This window comes from Dicentrarchus labrax, unplaced genomic scaffold (assembly GCF_905237075.1).
Source record: "Dicentrarchus labrax unplaced genomic scaffold, dlabrax2021, whole genome shotgun sequence".
Classification (NCBI taxonomy): domain Eukaryota; kingdom Metazoa; phylum Chordata; class Actinopteri; family Moronidae; genus Dicentrarchus; species Dicentrarchus labrax.
The window spans coordinates 4,344,995-4,359,221 of NW_026136723.1; the positions used below are offsets into that span (position 1 = coordinate 4,344,995).

A 14,227-nucleotide genomic window follows, 5' to 3' on the forward strand; every position below is an offset into this window, starting at 1 on the left:
ATATTTATTACATTGCCACAAAATCCACCATAAAAACACTTTCAATTCATAATTTGTTCATTTCTAAAATTAATTTGCAAATGAAGGGGACAGATTTAACCCTTAAAATCTACTTTATTCATAGAGGTTTTTTAATTAAGTTATTCTAGAGGGTTTCACCATAAAAGCTGCAGTAGATTCAGGAGTGAATGAAGAATATATTTTGTGTTTTTTTATTTGTTTTATAATTATCTTTGACTATAACAATGCACATTATGTTCATATAAACAAACTAGATTTTATTCTGACAGTCTGACCTGCTTCCTGTGTGCAAGCTGAGAGGAGACAAATTATTTCTGCTTTAATGAAAGTTCTTTCACAAAGAACAAAATGACCCGAAAGATCAAAATAATCCTCTGGAAATCATTTCTGTCTTCATTTCTTTCTTTTGTTGCTCTCAGACTCACAAACAGGAAAATGTTTCAGTGTACGAGTTCAATCCATGAAAAGATTCCTGAGACACGTCCAACTGTTAGTTCAGAGCATGTTGGAGTTTTCCCAGTTTGCCTCGAGGCGATGCAGAGATCCTACAGGAAAAGTGAGGTTAAAGACCTGCTTGAACTTGACGACACAAACACACTTTTTATATCATTCTGGATACGAGATGAGAGCTTTTACTGTTTCACCATATTTTGTGCAAAAAATGTCAAATTAAATCCGAAAACGCTCACACACAAGTGAATCTTCAGACTTTGAGTCTGTTGCTGCATAAATTAGCATTTTTATGAGGAAAAAACAAGAGAAAAACTCTGCGACGCATTAAGATGTACAGTTGATACGATCAGCAGTGGCAGGTCAGGCCGGGATACTTCTGCTCACATGGGAACATTTGCTAATCAGTGCATTAATTAACTCACTTAACGAGCTTGTTAGCGTAACAGGTTGTGTGATACATCATCGGGTGCTTCTGGTTCCTGTAGTTCGCCATAAGCACAGATAATAAAAGATAATGTGATAATAAGTGTGTTAGAAATGATATTTGTCACCTGACAGAGCCGGTGTGTGCGCTCTTGTTTCTGTCTTTGTGAGGACCAAGTTGAGTTTACACCTGGGAAGTGAGGACATTGTTGAGAAGGGCATTTTGTCCCAACCTCACTTTTTGTAGGAGCTGTTTGAGGGTTTAGACGTGGGGTTGAGGTTAAAGTTCAGTTAAAGTTCATTCATGTATTTGTGAACTTGAGTCCTCACAAGTGTAGCTGTACATGAACTTGTGTGTGTGTGTGTTATCTGGGACAGTAAGGAGTTTCTGCATGTTGGCGTTTTAAACGCTGGAAGCCTTTCTGACTGTCAGCCAGCTGAAGCTTCACTGCGGCTCCTTTATTCATCAGAAAAACTGCAAACAGTTGAGAATCTGTGGGGTCGTCTGCAGGTAACAACAACTTTATCTTTATAAAGTCTCTACAGCACACAATTAACTTCTAATTGTCTTCTATCTGCTGCACACAGTTAACTTCTGCTCCTGATTTCACTCTTTTTCTGAAAATGTAGCTTTAGTCACATTTGAGTAATTTCATTGCTGTTAGTTCAAATCGAAGTTTCAGTTCAGTTTCTGTAGTTTCTACAGGACTGACTGACCCTCCTCAGTAAATCCAGCTGTTATCACAGATCAATAATGTCCCCACTTTTCAAGTCAAATCCCACTGTGGTAAATATGGACAGCTGTACTTTTGTTATGATTACATTACTATGATCAAGAACTAGCGAATCGACAATTTTGCTAACGCAGCCAAACATCTAACAAGCAAGAAGTTGATATTACTGACTGGCCCAACAGCCAGAAGTCCAGCTCACTCAAGTTCAACCCTTAAAAGTCAGTCCCACATTCACTCTTGGGTTCTCTTTCTTTTCTCTTCCTAACTTCCTCCGTCAGCATCCTCTGATCCTCTGACATTAGCTCTGTCTATAGAAGCTGCTGAGCCCGACAGAGGACTTTCTCATCCCGTCGGTCCAAAGCTCCGTCTACTGCCATCCATTGCAATAGAGCTAAGCTAACTAGTTAACAGCAGCTACATGTCTCCATAAAATATGATCCAGTTTCACCAAACTCAGTGACATAGATACACAGTACAAGAACAGACATATGGAGCTCAGAGTGGAAATGACAGAGGGATGGAAACACCTGGAAATTGATTAACGTTATTAAATATCCTGGAAATAATCTCTGTTGTCATGGAATATGTGTATTGTTTTTTAGCTCCTCCCTCAGATAAACTTATGTGCATATTTAATTTGAAACTCGACTGTTGGCAGGATAAACTGCACAGTTGCATCAATCTTTCTGGTGTCTAGTCTATTTTTTCCATGAGTGAAAGTCTCAGAGAAGTCTGGTGTGTATATATATATATATATATATATATGTGATATCTACATACAGACGGTTGATGATCAGTAAACATTTATTGTTGGGGTTGATAAATATCTGTACAGTGATGAGATTTTTCATTTTCTAGAAGATGAATTTTGAAACTATCAGTTCTGTCTGATATCGTCATTAAGAACTCCTGGAAGATGATTCGGTTCAGTGGGAACTGATCAAAATGATTTTGTTCATTAATGTAGAAACGTAAAACTGTCCATAAACATACATGAGTTCTGTAATAGTTGAGATATTTCAGGTATTTCCGTGTTGTTTATGGATCCTCCAGCAGATGTATTCTGTATCTTATGAAACTTAATAGAAATTTAAATAAAGTTCTGTTGCTTTGAACAGATCTTTGGACAAACAGCTTAAGGAGCTTATAAAGACGGAGACACGTTTGTGTGGTGAGGTTAAAGTGATGCTTAAGTCTCAGGGAGCCGGTCCCCTCGGGGCAGACAGGAAGTGGCGGTTCAGTCCCCGAAACAGAGACGATAATGAAACTGAGTGTCGGCACCGTTTGTACTTTCACAGAAAGGAGTTTGACGGGAGCAGCGTCTCCTCGTCCCGCTGCCGACCCGCTGCCTATTTTTACATCAGCTCATCAGACGCCCGCCGGGAGCGCCTTTGATATCTGCCTCCTCACCACACTTTTATTTTCTCCTCTGAATCTCTCTGTTCCTGTCTGCGTCTCTTTGTCGGTTCAGTTTGTGTGTTTTATTGGAGCGACAGCCGAGACGCTGCAGCGCGAGAGCAGAAATTAATATCAGAGAGAGATGATGTTTCTGTCGTTTGTAGATTCTGAGAACAGGTTCAGTTTCCTCTGTGATCAGGTGCCGCATAAATACAGACTGTGATGTAAAAATACAATATGAGAGTATCAAATGTACGAAAATACAACTTTATTATCACTCAACACATCAGTGATTTGGGTGAAACTGGATCATATTTTATGGAGCTCCACCTCGACTCGACTGCTAATGTAGCTACCATTAGCGTGCAACTGAACGGGGCTCTGCAGCCTCCCAGTGAACACAACCTCAGAGACAGACAGAGGACAGTTTGACGACAGCGGTACCGAGGTGATCCCGTTAGCTAGTTAGCTTGTGCAGCTGATGTTGGCTGACTCAACTTCAGGGTGTCAGGAGCCAAACCCGGCAATAAAACCCCCTCAGTCCTTTATTCGCTGCAGTCAAACTGTCCTCCGTCAGCATCAGATGCTGCATTCAGTCCCGGTCTGGACCCGCTGTTCACTGGGAGCTCCCAGTCCGACAGAGTCCGCTAATGGATCCACTACAGCGGCTGGATGGGGGGGGGTACGTAACACAGACTACAAACTGCTCTTATTGTTGCTCTCTTGTCTGTCTGTCTGTCTGTCTGTCTGTCTCTTTCTCTGTCTCTCTCTCTGTGCTCTCTTTCTGTCACAATGGTTTCTGGGTAATTAGACCCCTCTGTCTCTCTTTTTCTTCTCTGGTGTTAAAGACGGATGAGTTGTGGCAGCGTCCGTCCTCATTATGAGACACGTTCCCATTAATAGTTGTTAATTGGGAGAAGACTCAGATCAACTACAGAATAACACAGTACTGATAGATAATCAATAAATGACAGTACTGATAGATAATCAATACTGTGCTGATTAATAAACTAATAACATTTTGAAATAAAAATCTGAAATTCTGAAAAACAGAATTTAAATGATGATGCTTTTTTTGGAGTCTGTATCAAACAAACATGTTTTCTTAAATCTGTCGAGGTTTGTAGCTCTACAGAACTTTATTATAAATAAAATCATTTTCTATGTTTGAATGGCAGCTTGTGTGATTTGCATATTGCTTTTGGCCATATTACGATTAATTGCGCAGCTCTAAATAAAATCCAACAGTGAGTTTACTTCTTATTAAAATCGAGACGTTGATTTTAAAAAGATTTAATACTCACAGAAACCTGTGGGGGTGTGCCCGGGCGCTAGGCCCTCATAAATCAGTTTATCGTAGTTACAGAGGATGCAGGCGTTACATGTATAAACATATATCTGTCACTGTTAGCAGAGGCTAGTCTGTGGTTCATACTGGGGCTGTGTAATATGATAGTATATGCTGGCGATAGAGAAACGTCCATTGTTTCATATTTTACTGTTTCTCTCTGTGTCTCTGTTTGTTTTATAAAGTCGCCCACAAAAAACATCTTGTTTTGGATTTTGATTCCATAAAAGCAGGAGAGCGTCATGTGGAGGAGGCTTGTTGTTAATGAGTCTGTGCAAACGATCTAAAGTGAAACCAACGTGGTACCGAATGCTTTACCTGCACCGAGTACCAGATAACACTTTACTGTCTCTCTCTGGGATCCTCTGAATGAGCCGCTCGAGTAAAGTCACATGTGGGAAACACTCGTTTTTATATATATATTGTTACATGTTTTTATTGAAAATTAGCACAAGGGTTCAAAATAAAAGGAGAAAAGAATATAATTCAGAATATTATAATAAATGTGTCTTATTACTGTATATCAACTAGCCTATTTATGATGTCATTAGCAGGATATGAGATTAATTATATCGGAGTAAGAGTCACAACTAGCAGCTCTTACTTTTCATATGGGACACAAACAGCAGTCTCCTTGGTTACGGTCTGACCAAGTGACGACTTCTTGGGTTGGTTTTGTAACCCCGCAGCGTTTGTTACCATGGTGACAGCTATCCCGGTTAAAAGTGAGCCAGCTTCAGTTTAATGCAGACGTTTGTGATACAGACCTCAGATCAGATCAATCGTGATCTCAGTGAAATCCAGCAGCTCTTATTGGTGCAACAAATACACACACACACACACACTCACACACTCACACACACACACACACACACACACACACACACACACACACACTCACAGGGTGAATCACTCATTAACGAGGTTAACGTGCACAAACATAAAGAACTGTATGTTGTTTCTGATTGGCTAGTTCGGATGAATGCCGGCAGCGTACCGCGCTGTGATTGGTTGATTCTGCTCCGTGTCACAGTCACTTATCGCCACCGGAGTGATGACATTCAGACTCTGATTGGGACCAATCTGATTGAGTTGAGTTGAAAACACGACAGACACAACCATCGGTCTGCTGGGGATTAGACTCTCAGTGATTGACTCAAGGAATTAGCCACGTCCATTTCATCACTTATTCTGAGGACGTTTTAAGCCAAGAAATGTTAAAGGGCGTCTGCAGGGTCAGCGCTGATGTGTTGTGAGAAAGACAAATAAACTTTATCCAACATCATTCTGCAAACTAAAGAGCATCTGTTGCCTGAATTTAAATCACTTTGTTGATCTATTTTATTTCCTTAAAAAACATTAGTCAGAACGAAGCGCGTAGGAGTTTGTGTGAAATGATTTCATGAGTGATTTTTGGGGTGTTTGGTGACTCTTGGCCCGTCAGAGGAAGGTGCTGCTTGGCATCGGTTTCTCCATCGTACTGACGCAGGACGGGCAGCGCGAGAAAGATCCAAGAAGAAGAAACTGAAGCCGAAGCAGCATTTGGTGTTTGGGGTGTGCAGAGGAGTGTTTTTATTTGGCAGGATATAAAGTGATATTTAAAGCTGTCATTAAAATCAAAATTTGGCAAGAAGCGGTTTTATCTGTGAGCCAGGAGGGTCAGCAGTAAAAATAAAGATTAATAAGGAGCCTAATTTCCTGTCCCAACGTACTTCTCAAGTGAGAAATATTCAGTTTATTGTCAGCTGTTCAGAACTATTTGAAATGTCAATGTTTCCAGTAGTTCTGTCTAATTAAAACAATATCAGTACATCTTTTGGAAATCAATTCTGTCTTCAGCTTTAAATGTGTTGCAAGAAAACCCCAAACACACCAGACGTCAACCCATCGAGGCAGCAGTGAAACTCCTGAGAGTTAAAATGAATTTTTTTTTTCAATGAAGCCTTGAGTTCGGCTTTATTTTCATCACTGTGTTGGTTTGTTGCAGCCAGTGGTGGTGATGTACCGGTGATGTACCAGCCAATAAGATGCTCCAGATAAACAGTTCACTGGTCCAACATAGGGCCAAGAAAAGGACCAGCTATGGTTGTGGATGTGGTCATAATCTGATCCAATATAGGGTCAGTGGTCCGAACTCTGGTCCAGCACAGGACCAGAAGAGGGTCAGATATGGTTGAGATATGTTCGGGGCCTCCCAGATCTGGACTGCCTGTGGACCATAATTCATTGCTGTGTTTGGGTCCAATGTGAGTGTGCTGTGTGGGACTTTATTTCTCAAAAGGAAAGTTGTTGCTACGAATGCTTGAATTTAACAAAAAGGTTTTATTTGGAAATGATTTGTTGATTGTTTCCAGCTGTTCTCGGAGACGTTAAGGTGGTATTTTAAGACTCATGTTACTGTATGTATGCGTTATGATCATTGTTTGTAGGTTCTGTAACGAAGCTCTGGATTCAGGTGAACCTCGCTGCACCCAGACATTTGACAGATAAGAGGGTGGTGTCTGGGGATTAAGGGCAGTGGGGATTATCTGATCTCAGTCCTGCTGGAGGTCAGAGACGCCCCACCGCACAGTGAAACACACGATCCAAACTGAACTCACCCCAAACAATCTCGATCGGATGCTGGTGCTGCATTTTCTCACAACCCTTCATTAACAAATGAGATAATATACCAACTCACTGTGTGAAACTTCCTTTTATTGATTGGATTTTTAAAATACAGTTTGTAATTAAAAATCTTGGTATCAGCCATTAGAAGCAGGTAATTATCGGTTTTTCAATATCGGCTGGAAAGGTCCATAAAATGAATCAGTAAAAAACGTATTTGCTGTTGCTAATTAGTTGTATAGAAATCTAATTTGTACGACACACACACACACACACACACACACACACACAGAGTGGGGGCGCGTTGGGGCATTTTCCAGCCTTGGGGATAAAAGCTGGAGGGGAAACGGGGCGGAGGTCGAATCTTATCGGATTTAATCCAAAGACAGACGAACAGCCCGACCCTCCCCCGCCAACTGCTCAAGGACACACACACACACAGGAGGAGATTAACCCCTTCAGCTGTTTAAAGTCTGAGAATCGAGGCCATTTCCACAATAAATGTTTAATGGAAGTCAGGTCTGAGGCTTCAAACCAGCGACTACAATTAAACATTCAGAGCTTCAGTTTGCCGGTTTTGGTGAAATGGTTTGATTTCCCCAGACTTAAAGGTCCAGTGTGTCACATTGAGGAAGATCTGTTGTCAGAAATATAGGATTCATAATATTTTACGTTTTTATCGTAAATGCTATTTATGAGCAGGTCCTCTTCTACGTAGTCCGCCATGTTAAACCACCATGTTTCTACAGTAGCCCGTAATGGACAAATCAAACACGAGATATCATGGTAACAGACTGACTTTGTTGTGTACAGCTATGTGCAGTCAGTGTGTGTCTCATCCCGCCTGCTTTTTGTCCCAGTTCGGCCTTTTCTTTCACCCTGAAACTTTGGAGTCTCAGTCTTTGTCCTCGTTTCCTGCAGACACTCAAAAACAGAAAACCCTCCGTCACACGTCAGCTGCTCCCGTCTGACAGAGCGGATATGAAGGGAAGCAGATTGAGTGTTCAGGGAGAATTTTTGTGGTCATTTGGTCTTGGAGGTGGCCCACTTTGAGCAGGTATTATTCATTTGTTTTTCTAACCGTGTCCCAAATTTTGAGCGGGCCAAAGTTTTCTCGTCTGCCCCAGAAAACTGGAGCCGAGGAGATACTCATGACTCCAAATGTTAGACGTGCCTCGTGCCCATCTGGGAGTTGGAAATATAAAAAAAAGAGAAGGAAGAAGGATCATTACCTGAAGGTGATCTCTCAGCGTCTCTGAAGTCTACAGGGTCCGGTCTGTTAAAGTGCTCTCATTTTGTCAAGCGAGGACTTAAGAGGCTCGATTGAGACTTTGAAACACCTCCTTGTGGAGGGTCGCTGCTGCCTCGCTGCTTCCTTATCGTCTGAATAAATTACTCCAATTTAAATTACAGCTGATTTAAATTCAGGTCATATTTCTGTGGTGTTGTGGAGAGTAATGATCACACTGTACGTTAATATCTGAGAACTGTGAACTGAAAACAGGATGAAAACAAACGAATATAGAAGAGACAACGAAGGTTAAAACAAATTGTCTGTTTTAAAGCTAACAGTTCGCAGGTTATGATATCATGCTAACAGACTGATGCTAAACCTAAAGCCAGGTTATATCAAACAAATTTAAACTTTAATTAAGAAATATATAAAATATCTAGAAGTTGAAAATGTACTATTTTAGGGCCACTGTTTAGGAATATATGCGTCTATATGTCAGTATGTTATTGATTAAACTCTCTGCAGCGTGTTTCATACACTGTTTACTGTACACACACATTATCGTTAACTTCAGGCTCCTCCAGTAACGTCGACATTCTGCCACATGCAGTTTGAAGCAGTGGATTGTGGGTACCCAGCAGCGACCACAGAAACGGCTCAGAGAAGCTATTTTTTGATCAGATTCCTCACAGATATTTAAATCACAGGAAGAAAACTGCTCTGAGCTCAGATTAATCTCAGCAAACCTAATTCAGAACCTCATTAACATTTTTACTGATTTAACATCAGGGGCGGAGCCAGGCGTAAACATTCGGGCTGAGGCCAAACCTTTAGGGCGAGATTGTTCCATTTACGGCAGCGACACGTTGTCCATATAGAAAACAAAGAACCTGCACATCAGTTAGAAATATTTGATGATTTAATAATAATAAAACCTTGACCGTTGGTTCTCGATAAGAGTCGGAGAAATAAAAGATTTTAAGTCGTCTAAAACGAGAAAATATTAAATAAAAATGTGATAATGATATTTATTAATGAACTTAAGCTCTGTGCTGCCGCTGCTGCTGTGGTTGTTGTTGTTGTTGTTGTTGTTGTTGTTGTTGCCGTGGTGCCTCTGAGCAAGGCAGTGTGGATGCTAACAGCTAACAGCGTTTTACTTTCACACTGAAACTGATTCAATCAGCTGTTCAGCTCATTCTTCATCTTTTCTCTCCCATCATCCTCCTCTCTACCTGCCTCCCTTACTCTCCCCCTCTTTCCCCATCTATCTCACCCTCTATCTCTCTCTTTGTCCCACATTTCTTTCTCTCCCCTCCCTCTCTCTCTCTCTCTCTCTCTCTCTCTCTCTCTCTCTCTCTCTCTCTCTCTCTCTCTCTCTCCTACCCCCCCTGGTTGTAGCTCTAATTCAATCAGTGTGTTTTGGAGCCTCACAGTGAGAGATTGTATGTTCATTAAAAAAATCCTGATTAGTGCCGAAGACTGATTACTGTGTGTGTGTGTGTGTGTGTGTGTGTGTGTGTGTGTGTGTGTGTGTGTGTGTGTGTGTGTGTGTGTGTGTGTGTGTGTGTGTGTGTGTGTGCGTGCGTGCGTGCGTGCGTGTTGTTGCCCATTAGTGTCCCACTTGAAGCCCCCCCCGACCTCTCATTTGTCTAATGGATGAAGACTTTAAGCCCCCTTTAAACACAACGTGCACGCTCGCCACGCGCGCACGCCGATCCATTAATTAGCTTAAGTGGACCCTCGGGCTTCCTCTTCCTCCTCCCCTCCATTCTTCCTCTCTTTCCTTGTTTTCCTCCCCCTCTTCCTGGAAACCCCCCCCCCCCGTTGATGTTCCTCCCATGGTCACAAACTCTCATTAAAAGTCAGCTGATTTATTTCTTCTTCTTTTGTCAGATAAAGTTCAAACATTTCTTCCTTGTTGAAAGCTTTCCTGGCAGCTTTCCAGCTTTTCCCGCCTAATTCCTCACATTTATCCTGTAAAGTGGCTCCACGGCGAGCGGCGAGCGTCTTCTTCTTCGTGGGTGTTCGGGCGGCCGGCAGATGATTGGCAGCTGCTTCATTTGAGGGAAAGTGAGCAGGGAGTCTTCCTCCTTTATCTCGGCTTCAGAAGACGCCGGCAGAGCGATTATTAGCGAGGTGGGATTTGGTGCTCAACATGAGGCCTGGGGACGGACGGGGGGACGCTGGGACGTCTGTGGAGGGAAAATGAAGAAGAGCTTAAAACAATAATTATATTCAGGATCAATTCATCTGTTTATAAAAATCCATCTCAGTTTCTGCAGGACGTCTTCAGATGTTTGCGGAAAATGGAGAAAAGCTGATAATACATTGATTGTTTTGTTCCAAATTTAACAGTTTATCAATTTTTATAATGATTGTTGATTAACTGATCAGTGAATTGACTTATGTTTCAAAAACATGAAATAAAGTGAAATAAAAATAAATAAAATAATAAAATTAGATTTTACAATCCTTGAAAAGCACATTACTATTCACATAAGAGCCAATAGGAATCAATTATTATATTATATATTTATATATTATGAATAATGAAACTAATATTTGAATCATCAATAATTAAATATACTTTAAATTGAACTTAATTAGATTCAGTCTGAATAAATTAATTTCATACATATTTATGAGCACAACGTAAATTAAATGACTTTAACCCAGAAACAGACGTTCAGACAGAACAACAAGCTTATTGAACTTTCTCCCCGTTATTATATTATATTATATTATATTATATTACATATAATATTATGTAATATTACATATTATATTATATATAATTATATTATATTATATTATATATCATTATATATCATTATATTATATTATATATCATTATATAATATTACATATTATATTATATTATATATCATTATATTACCATATAAGGCTGCACATCCTGCCCAGTTCAGGAGAGGGAAACAAACTAAAAAAACAGGTCTCATTTTTTTGTTGTTGTTTAGATTTTAGGGATATGAATCATTTCAAGATTCTCTAAAGAAGGACAGTGAGCACAAACACTAATGTAGGCAGATTGTTTCTATTGCACTTCGAAGGGTTTCAGTAATGCGACTGAAAATTCAAAATTAGAGGAAACTGGTGAGTCAAGCTGCTGAAGAACGAATGTTTGTACGAGCGATTCTTACATGAGGCCCAATGTTCTGCTCAGTGCTGTTTGCTTCTTGTCGGAACAGGTTATTGAGGCAGTTTTTCCCAGCATGCCTTTCTCACATTGTCAGAATAAGTTAACATTTGAGTGAGACTCCACGAACTGCGGTTCTGTCGGCAGAGAGAGAGTTCGGCCTGTGTTTGACCTTCAGAAAAATGCTGCCAACAGTCCGTTCATTCCTAAACGCTGATAATCAACCAGACTGCATTGTGGGTAGAAAGTTTAATGTGTGTGTGAAAGTGCGGCCATCATCACTGAGGAATGCTGGGAAACTGCAGGAACAAAGTTTATCATGAAGAAAAAACGAACGACAACATTCCTGAATGTCAGCTTATCTACACACACACACACACACACACACACACACACACACACACACACACACACACATAGACACTTCCTGTTACTTTCTGTTGTTTACAAGCTTCATTATTAGAAGGTTGGTCAGCTCAGTTTATGGGAAAATCCCCTCTGCGCCACACTGTCACACCAAACTCCATTCAAAAAACGGCTGTTTTAAGGAAGTAAAACCTTTATTTCCACCATCAGTGAGACTCTGATTCTCTTCAGTCTACAGACACAATCTGCTCACATTGACTCAGTAACATCATTAACTAACCTGTGAGGAAGAGTTGGACACAGACACACTCACTGACTGTCTGTCATTAACTAACCTGTGAGGAAGAGTTGTACACAGACAGTTTCATCTGTGGATGGACTAAAGCCTAAATCAGCATAATTAGCATTAATAATCAGCTGGACAATGTTTCAGCAGCTGTTTGTGTAACTCATGTTGTTCATGTTGCTGTGGAGGCATGAGGTGGATTTATTATCGACCAGTCCCACAAGAGGAAGAAGAAGTAATTTTAGACGCTCTTTCAGTTTCAGTTTGTTTTGTGTTTTTGTTGCAGGATTCAACAATAAAAATATAAAATAGAATAAAAAAGCTTTCCTTTTAATTCCAGTGGACTTCCTTCCTTCCTTCCTTCCTTCCTGTCCTTATCTTCTCCATCACTCTCCTTTTCTTTCTCTCTCTCTCTCACACACACACACTGCAGTTCGTCTTCCTCCTCAATTTTTTGTTTCTTTCACCTCATTATCCTTCTTTCTCTCTCCTTCCTATTTCCCTCTGTGTCCCTCCTCCTCCTCTTCTTCCTTTTCTCCTTCTTCTAATTATCTCTCTTTCTGCTCCCTCTCTCCCTATTTTTCTCCATCCTCCTGTTCTTAACACTATCGCCTCCTTTTTGTCCTCTCTTGCTTTCCTCTTGCTGGTTTTGGTTCCCAGGTGATCCCCCACCGGTTGCTATGGAGATGCTAGGTGGTTGCTAGGTGGTCTGAGTCATGTGACTTGCTGTTTTGTCTGTCTTGTGATTATGCTGAGTCATTGTTTGTTATCATTAAGCTTTATTAATCTTTCTTTGTCCCCATATTGATACAAGTATTCGCACACACAGTAGTTTATTTATGTCCCTTTTGAGGACAGATGTAAACGTACATTAAAGTCCTGAAACTCACCGAACTACAACCACTGACCCAAAAATCAGGTTTTCCCACAGTGTCCCTGAAGGTATCTTAAGTCCGACTCACTTTGTGTCTCTGGGGTCTCGGAGCACAAACGACGACACAAATAAAACACTTTTAAAACACATTTCCTCTTTAATCCTCATAAAAAGACACAAAAAGATGTTTTTGTCTCAAACTTAAACTTTTTCTCCTCAAACACAATCTGAACACAGTGAAACTCGCCTGAGGAAATGTATCTCTTTAAACTGTAAAATATTCACACTTTTATCTAAAAAAAGTATCTAAATCTGAGCACATAAAACTTTATTCAACTTTAAGCAAACAAGAAAGAATAAAAATAAGAATAATAGAATACATTACAATTAAGTCTATAAAGACACATCTTCTTGTTTAACATTATATATAAAATATATAATGTTGCCTCAACTCGCCCTCCACAAACATATCGCTGTAGGAATCCCTCGAGTGCCATTTGTGGACATTTCTCAGGCGTAATTAATGAATCAATGATTGAAATCATAAAATCCAAGAAGCTAATTCCTGTCCTGGTTTACAAATCTTCTTTTCCAAATGTATAAAATGTCTTACAGACTCCAACAAATGTCCCATCATTGTGACTTTAATAATTTATTCAGTGAACTTTGAATTTGTGATGCAGATATTATAATTTCCATGCTAATCGTCAATCATATCACAGTAGGATTTTTTCCCTGTATCGTGCAGCTTTAGTTTAAAGAGCGAGAGAAAGTGAATATAAGGATTGTTGTGTTTTTGTTACTTTACAATGTTTTTATCTACAGAGGGTTCTCTTCTGACGGAGTCCGCCATGTTTCTACAGTAGCTCAGAAGAGACAAACCAAACACCGACTCTAGATGGGACGTAGTTTCTCCTACAAACCGTTCTCGTTCCCAGGTAGTAGATGGTAGATGCCACTAAATCCTACACACTGCTCCTTACTTAAGTTACGTCAGAGAGTTATGGCATGTAAAAAAAAACATGAAAATGTAAAATAATGAATTTGTTTTCTTTGGCAAGTGAACATAATCAGGAAATAATGGCCACATTATTCATTAATTACTGATAATGGTCACCTCGTTGGCAGCGTCTAATGAGTCAGTGCTTGGCCTCAATGTAAGATGGTCAGAGCTGGCCGTCCAATCACAATCAGACGTAACATGATGTCAGTGGTGAATTCAAGAAGTAAAAGCAGCTTTTAAACAACCAGTAACAGCGAACTGCACCGCACAGTTTACACCTTAAATTAAATGAAAACAGGTAATCGTGTTATAGAAGATGAGTC

The 14,227-nt window shown here is 40.2% G+C and overlaps 1 protein-coding gene across 4 annotated transcripts in view; it reads left to right on the forward strand.

Moving 5' to 3' along the window:
* Positions 1 to 14,227, forward strand: part of LOC127357965 (semaphorin-6D) — a 140,680-nt gene that overhangs the window by 24,841 nt on the left and 101,612 nt on the right. The window contains exon 3 of one of the 4 annotated variants that reach the window (XM_051390624.1): positions 1,276 to 1,408. The exons of the other annotated variants lie outside the window; for them this stretch is intronic. The gene's annotated coding sequence lies outside the window, so the exon portion shown is untranslated. The remainder of the gene's footprint in view (positions 1 to 1,275; positions 1,409 to 14,227) is intronic. 4 annotated transcript variants of the gene reach the window in all.